At 43.1% G+C, this 8,838-nt stretch overlaps 1 pseudogene; it reads right to left on the reverse strand.

Moving 5' to 3' along the window:
- Window positions 1-402: 402 nt before the first annotated feature.
- LOC109701775 (lamin-B1 pseudogene) lies at window positions 403-3,006 on the reverse strand (annotated as a pseudogene).
- Window positions 3,007-8,838: the final 5,832 nt, after the last annotated feature.

The following is an 8,838-nucleotide window of genomic DNA, read 5'->3' on the forward strand; positions in this document are numbered from 1 at the left end:
CTAAAAATCAACGTGCGAAGTGTGTTGTGAAAAAGATCTGTAAGTATGGGGGGATACTTTATCAGACTATTTTGTAAACAAAGGCAAAATTTGAAAAAGAGAAAAAGAAAATAGGTTTTTTTGTAAATAACATATAGTTGAATCTTATTTTGATCTGCTCTGACAATATCTGTCTTTAATTGGTACACTTAGACCAGTAACATTCTAAGAGATTATCAATATAGTTGGATTGATATCTACTATATTTGTTGTTATTCCTGTTATTCTTTTTTGCTTTCTTTTTCTGTCTTCTGTGGTTTTTTTTAATAGTAAAACATCTTTTTTTATTTGTTAATGTCACATAAGAAATTTAAGCATGTTACACTATCTTAAAAAACACAACTAATGCACTGTAATAGAGAAACCCTTTCCCCACCCTGCCTCCCTGCCCTTGTCCCACTCCCCTCATGAATTCAGAATCTAAGAGAAGTAACCATAAAACAAAGTTTTGCGGAATTCTTCATACAGAGTGCTTACACGATGATTAGGTTAACATTGCCTTCTTACAAAATTTCTCTTTTCTATTAAAAAAATTTGTAACCTTGATTGCTTATACAAAAAAATTCAGTACAAAAGTTCAATATATTGAAAAATGCTTTCCCCCTCCCTCACAGCACCATTTTATATATAGCAGAGAATAATCAAGAGCAGATTGCTATTCTAGATGGAGCAATCTTCAAATTTTACCCAGACATACAGTGGTTTATTTACCCTCCCCTTCCCCTTGACCTAAGAACTTAAAAAAAAAAATACACACACACACATAAAAAAGCCAAAAAAAAAAAGAGGGACCCTTTGCAAACAGTACACAGTTATTTCAGTGTCAATAATTCACATCTTGCAACAAAGTGTATGGATATGATTTCTTTTACAAAACTTTCAGTGTTGAAAAGGAAATTAAGGCCATCAGATTCGCAGCTTAAAAATTCACATAAAGGAAATATAAAAATATTCTGTGCTTCTGAGAAGGCTCTGCACTGCATATAGGTAAAGATTACCATACTTCTTATCTCAAGGAAGACAACTGTCCGAGTTTACATAATTGCGCAGCTTCTATTGGATGCTCTTGGGCTTCCCTGCTGGTGGAAAAGTTCTTCCTCAACAACCACTCCAACTGGCTCTTCTTCCTCTTCCTCTTCAGGTATGGTTGTTTTAAAGACTGTACTTCTTTGAGCAACCTCCTCTCCCTGAGAATTTTTCAAGATAACCTTCACATCTTCACCAGTGCCCCAGGAATTCTGGTTCTTCCAGATGAAGTCAGTGGGTGGACTGGCTGTGACACAAGCATTTGCAGCCCAAATTATAACAGTCTGGCCTGCCTTTAGCATGTATCGTGAGGTATATTTGTAACTGACTGATGTGTCTCCGATTTTCCTGATCATCTTCCAGCCTCCCATTGGTTGATCCTGTTCAGAAGTATTCTTCAAGCGAATAAACTTCCCATCAACATCTATCTCTTCGATGCACACGTTCCCAGAGGCTGAGGCGGAATGAGAGATGCTGACACTACTGCCGGCTTCTGACTCCTCCACATCGACTCTCTTCCGCTTTCCTCTGGTTGTGCGGACACTGCGACTTGAGGATGCTCGGGACACTGTCACCCGGGCTTGGGGAGAGCTTCAACCTCTCTTCTTCTCCTTCTAAGAGCTTCTGGTAAGCACTGATTTCCATGTCCAGCGCCAGCTTCACATCGAGAAGCTGCTCGTAATCGTTCAGCTGCTGCTGCATCTGGTCCCTTATTTCCGCCATCTCCCGCTCTTTGTCAGACAGCATGCGACGAGAGTTGTCTCCTTCTTTAGCAAGTAAGTCCTCCAACTCTTGAATCCTTTCCAAACATGCTCTAGACTCTTTCTGTAGATTAGACAGTTGAGATGAAAGGCTCTCGATTCTCATTCGACTCTCCATCAGTTCTTCCCTGGCACTGTTGACGGTGGAAGTATTCATCTCTGAGGACAGCCTGGCGTTCTCAAGTTTGGCGTGGTAAGTCTGCTCCAGCTCTTCCTTGTACAGCCTCACTTGGGCGTCATGCTGCTCTCTCATCTCATGAAGGGCTTGAGCCAGCTTATACTCGTACTCAACTTGACGCCCAGAATCTACCTCCACCAAGCGTGTTTCATGCTTCCTTCGAGTCTCATTGATCTCCTCTTCATACATGTTTTTACGGAACTCCAAATCCTCTGTGAGGCTCTGACAACGATTCTCCAAATCTACTTTAAGTAAAGTTTCATCTGCTAACTGTTTCTTGGCAGCAGCTAAGGAGGCTTCCAACTGGGCAATCTGATCCTTCAGATCCTCCAAGTCACCCTCTAAACTCTTTTTGTCACCAAGGGCAGTAGCCAGAGCTGCATCTTTAGAGTTCAGTGCTGCTTCATACTCAAGAAGCTTGATCTGGGCTCCATTAAGATCAGATTCTTTCTTAGCATAATTGAGGAGCAGCTGGTCGTGCTCGGCCTTGCACTTGCCCAGCTCAATCTGCAGCTTGGCGCGCTCGCGGGCCGTGTTGTCGAGCGCGCGTCGCGCGTCGGCCAGCTCCGTCTAGTAGAGTGTCTTGGGCCGGGTGAGCTCGCGGCTGGCGCACCTCCTCGCGCTCCGTCACCTGCAGCTGCAGCGCGCTGTTCTCCGTCTCCAGACTGCGCACCTTGTCGATGTACACCGCCAGCCGGTCGTTGAGCTCGCGCAGCTCCTCTTTCTCCTGCAGCCGTGACAGCCGCGTGGGGCTCAGCGGCGTGGCGGGGCCGCCGGCGCGGCTGCCCGTCCGCGGCTGCACGGGGGTCGCGGTCGCCATGGCGGGCGGTGGGGCGATCGGCGGGGAGGCCGCGGGCGGCACCAGCACTTGAAGGGGCTGCAGGGGCGAAGCCGGGACCCAAGGCACAAACCGGCGACCCGCGCTCGCAAACAGAGGCTGGCGTGGGGTGGGAAAAGCACCTGGGATAGCGGCAGCGGGGTTATGGCATGCTCGCGCGCGCACACACACACACACACACACACAACACACACACACACACACAACACACAACACACACACACACAACACACACACACGGAGAGGCGAGGGTAAGCGGGAGGCCGAGCAGGGTGCGCGCAGCCGCCACCAAGTCTCCGCCCGCAGCACTTTTGTTTCCTCTCCCGCTGCGCTCAGCGGCGGGCGGGGGAGCAGGGGCGGGCGGCGGCGGGCCAGCAGCGGCGTGGGGGAGAGGGGGGCGCAGGTGGCGCGGGACGCACGCTCCAACCCTGTGGTTTTAATTGAATATATTTATGTCATTTTCTGTCCTTTCTTGGCATATCAGTTATACGTCTTAATTTTTTAATAATGGCTGTATACATTTATTTACTTATTTATTTATGTCTTTCTCTAGTTTGGGGGGAATTATTGTCCTTGCAACATCACTTGTCTATGGATCTAAAAGCAGATTAACTTAATCTTTCAATTTTTCCTGTTTTTACTTGTTATGATGGAGGTAAAATTTTTAAGCTCCTTACATCCAGACTGGAACCCAGAAGTCCCCACCCCAGTTATTTTAACAGAAAAAATTTAATACAAAGAAAGGTTAGTTAGTTTTGGAAGAACAAGAAGGCAAACAGTGACCTCTAAGGTATCACAGAGATAACAAGTGCAGGATGCTGTTCTGACTCTTACAACTGGGAAAACGAAGAGAAGAGGTTGAAATTATTGAAACTAGAAGCTTGAAAGAGGGATCCAGTGGGGTAAGTACCCTCTGAGAGGGGGCACATCTAAGGAAGAGGCACTGGCCACTGGAGCTGATGGCCTAGGTTAGGCACAGAAGAGTGTTGCTATGAAGCTGATTCTGCAAATGTTGCTAAAACTGCAATTGGATTCACCTACTGCTCCCAGAACAAACTGTCCTTCCCATGGTGAAGTGTTCCTGTGATCAGGCACAGGAAGATAACAGGAAGGGCTCTAGCCCCTATTCTCCTCCAGCCTTCCTCTAGCACCCCCTACTGGCAAAGCCTACCAAAGAGTAACTGGCAAAGGAGTCAAGTGTAGAATGACTGATTTAAAACCTGGAGACAATAGTTTAGAAATTTTTATACTCACTTACTTTGAAATTACTAAAGATAATACTAAGTCTGTAATCGGTAACAGTTAATGTAGTACTTTCAAAATGCTCTTTTGAGCAATTTAGAACCTCCTTTCTTTAATCATGGTATCTGAATTCCTATACTTCTACATATGCTTGTAAGCCCAGTAACTAAATGCCCCCCATACTACCTAGGAGGTACCTACTACCACATTCCATTATGCACCCCATAATTCTGTCATCTAGTCAACCGATATTTGTGTGTCTATTATAGGCCACCTGTTATTCTAAGCTCTGGATTCTCAGCTATGTGGTTTGAGAGTGACCTGAAATGGATATTCCTCTAGGTAAGACAATAAAGGAAAGAGTTATATCCCAATAAAATCTTGATTAAAATAAAGGTATTATTTGGCATGTTGGTTAGACCTCTAGCCCTCTCCCAAAACTATTCTTAAACTCCTTCTCCCATATGACCTCTTATCATTCATTATCTCATTGATCCCTAAAACAACTTGTAGAAAAAAATGGGAGAAATTAATATACTTATATCACAAAGTCAGCAAAGAAAATTTCGGAGAGATTGAGCATTTCACACAGATTTTGCCTAGCTGAGCCAGTACTTCCACTCAAATTTTCCCCTTCAAAAATCCAGCAGTCTGCCCACCACACAAGCATATCTTTTACATGAGTAGCTTATTAGTTTGACTAATGGCATAGTTCTCCTGAAGAAAATTTGAAATCTACCCCATACTCTTCCTAAGCATGTAGACAGGTCACCTGTAGCCCCAAATCACTACACCCAACCAGCTTAGCCATCTTGCTTTACTGAACACAGACAACATCATGTTATCTGACATCCTGCAAGAAGCAAATGCTGGAGTCAGCTAACAAGCCAAAGGGAAACTTAGGATGATGGAAAGCCTCACTCATGGTCATACATCTTTTACCAAGTACTGTCAGAAATGATGGTCTAGAATATACAAGGATCTTTCTATCAAAATGCTATGTCTCAGCCAATGGAAATGGCAGGAAAAAATATGTATGTGATTAATTTTACCTGAAGTCTGACTTAGATGAGCAACTGACATGACTTCTGAGAGGTGCACAGAAGCCTTGAAGCATTGCTTCAGAGGTATAGTGTTCATTGCCAGACCTGGTTTCCTGAAACTGCAATTCTGGTCCAAATGCCAGATCAGCTTCATGGGCCCTTCAAGAGAAGCTTTTACTGTAGCAGTAAATTCTGATTTTTTTACAGTTGGTAATTTTTTTGTTGCCATGCATTTGGTTTTCATTAACTGCTCCACACAGACTGTGGAGTGCTAGGAATACCTTCCTCTGTGCCATTATATATTCTGATTGACTTGCAGAAAGGAAAAAAGAAAAGTACTCCATTTCTTTCCCTTTCACCACTCCATCCCCCCACAGCTCCCCACCTCAAGGTGCATGGCACCTTATATCTGGCGAGGTTAAGGAGATTGTCTGAATGAAGAAAAACAGAGCCAATAAGGGAAGACAAATCAGACCCCTGCCTGTATCAATGAAAGTAGTATTCCATACTGGGGACACTGAATTAGGTGGTGAAGATACAAAGGGGTATGAGGCATCTTTGAAGTGAATAAATTATTTCATTACCTTTCACCCCCAATTGCAGTTCAACAGATCAATTAGAACAAGCAAAGCTCCTTGAGAAATAGGGCATAGCCTTTCATCTCAGAAATTTCAAAGATCCCTGCAAATACTCATTAGACCCAACCCCATTCCATAGCCAGTGGGTGGAAAACCCAATATTGGCCATAAACTGGTCTTTACCTCTATCTTTTCATGTCCATTCTCACACAATCACCTTTTGACAGAGGATCTGATTAAGTAATCATTTTGGTTTATTCATTTGCTTCTTCTTTTATCCAGCACTAGGGAGCTGTTCAGGGATGATCTGTATGAGAAAGTATCTATGTGACTGCAAGGTGGCCCTCTCCCTTGGGAACTTTCCAAGCTGTTTAGAATGATCACTTGGAGAGCAGGTTCAGCAAGAGAGAGTGGGAAGGGATGTGTCAGGGTTCCTAGCTTCCATCCTCAAAATATTTGGTTCTCTCCTAAGCCTGAAAAAGTATCAATCCTACCTTCTAAAGTGGATAGCTTATCATGAGTCCTGCACGTTCTCAGTGCATACACGTCACCTCATTACATCTGAGAATTTACCTTTGAGTCAGAAAGATGTGGGTGTAGATCTTTGTCATATAATAATTGTGGCCTTGCACAAGATTAATTACCTGTGGAGCCTCAGTTTCCTCATCTGTAAAGTGAAAATGATGATAATAGTATCATTCCCATAGTTGTTGTGAGATAAGATTTACAGATAAGAAAATAATTTACAGATAAGAAAATGAATACTCAGAGACAAAGTTATTTAGCAAGGTCACCAGTTGTGCTGATTCCAGACTCAGTGAAGTTGTGACTGACCCAGATCCCACACCGGTACACACTATGTGCACAGAATGGGCAACTGTGCACAGCCACAGCTGAGGGGGTTCACAGTCATCATGTTAACCAGGCCAGAGTCCAGTCATCCCCAAAGAAAAATCCAAGCAGACACTGAGCAGCACAGAGATGGAGAAGGCAAAAGACTGATGAGTATGTCAGCACAGACAAGAAGTAAGAACCTTCATGTAAAAGTGCCAAAAGAACAGCAAGCAAAGAAGTCCCTCATTCTGAAGTACTAGTATCTGTTCCTTTAATGAAAATGATAGCTGCATTAGGCCACATGGCTGGTAAGGAGCAGAGCCAGGACCAAACCCCAGGCTTTCTGGGGCCACACTTCATGTCCATGCTCTTGAATCTCTACAACACGGCTTTGCCTAGTTTCATGACTGTGGCCCTGTAGCCATCACACACTTTTCACTCTTTTTTCTGGGTCTATGTAGCTGCAGAGAATATTCTTGCTTCAACTGAAGGAAGGAAAGAAAGCAACCAACTTTTACTGAGCATCTCCTGTAAGCTCAGCTCCTTGCAGACACTCACTAAATCATCCTACCCACCCAGGGATGGGAGTTCAGTTCACAGAGAAGAAGAAGAGGTTCAGTCTCAAATTAAATTTCCCAAGGGCTTCGCAGGGCTAGGATCAGCTGAAGCATTGAAGGGCGAAGTACATTCCAAACATCATTTTATGCCAGGTACGAAGCTGGCTTCAAAGTTATCGAAGGGGGTAGATTAAGACTGCTGCTAAAATCACCCTTGTGGACATTCCAAGAGGAATAAGGAGGTGCCAGGGCTAGAATGACAGCCTTGAGGCTCATAACTTCCATGGAGGACTCAGGTTATTTAACCTCCTGCTTTTATCTAGCAAACAATACTGATACCTAACGTTGGTGCTTAGTGCAGAGTCATAAACTCAGAGGACTGTCTCAGTTCAATTTAATTCCAAGCCTAAACCTACTTTTCTCCCATGATTACATCTATTAATTTGATCCAAGATAATTTCCTAATGTTTCATTTACTGAAGGTATATTTGGGGCTGTGAACTATAATTGGAGTCATTAATATGCCAGCAGGGACTGGCTATAAAAATTTTTATCATTTGGGTTTCAGACTCTTTTCTCATAAATTATTTATAGTGTTTAAAAAGAAAACACAACAAAAAAAGCAAGATAAAGTATGGAAATTGAGAGTTTGAAATGGGAGAACATCTGTTTTGAGCTAGACCCTTCTCCAAGTCTTTGCCATAGGCAGTGGTCCACATTACAGATGTTGCTGTGGCTTAGGCTTGAGATCTGAATTACATAGATAAGATGGCAAACACAAGTCATGTTTTCTAGGCCAAAAGTTAAAGCATATAGTTTGGTGCTAAACTATCAAACATTTGAAAATAGATACTCTTAGGAGATCTTCTGTTACATTAGCTCATGAAACTCAAATTCAATTTCCCAGCATGCCTTTTCCACACTCTGAAATAGAAATTAGCAGCAACATGCCCTGAGGCACCTTGGTGGTTGATCTAATCAAGCTCTGAAAAAATCCAGCTGGCATATATATACAGAATATGTTTCTAAAAGTGGGACTGTTAGAGAAGACTAAGGGAGAAGGGAAAGAAGAGAACGATAGAGAGTGAATGATATTGAAATGCATCACATCTATGTAGAACAATGAAATGCGCTGAACACTATGGCACAATACAGGGTAGGGGGAAAGGTAGGGAAGAGTAATAGAGCGGATTAAAGTACAATATGTTTACAGGTAAAATACCAAGGCAAAACCCCACTGAACAAAGAACAGACAAATAATGAAGGATAGGAATGTAAAACAGGTCATGCTGAGAAGGTACTAGTGGGTTAGGAAGTAGAAGACAGGTGAAGGTGAAGAGGAAAGAGGAGGGCAAATATGGTTGATATATTTTCTACACATGTATGAATATGGAACATTGGAACCCGTAAAGGTCAGTCTGAGAAGGGGAGAGGGAACAGGGAGAATAATGGCAGGGATGAACCAAGTTGGGGCATAGTACATGCACATATAGAAATGTCACAATGAAACTCCCCATGTGGCTATTATATACTAATAAAAACATGGGGAAAAAAAGATTTCAGCTGGATGTTCAGGTTACCATCTACTGTTCAGCAGTGTTTAAGATCTGAGACACCATCCACCACATAAGGCTTGCTTTGAGGAGGAAAAAGAACCCATGAGAGGCAACTCTAACAGACTAAAGAGCACTGACCAAATAAAAATGATTATACTCCATAATCATGTAGGACTTATTCTAGGA

Source organism: Castor canadensis, chromosome 15 (assembly GCF_047511655.1).
Source record: "Castor canadensis chromosome 15, mCasCan1.hap1v2, whole genome shotgun sequence".
NCBI lineage: Eukaryota > Metazoa > Chordata > Mammalia > Rodentia > Castoridae > Castor > Castor canadensis.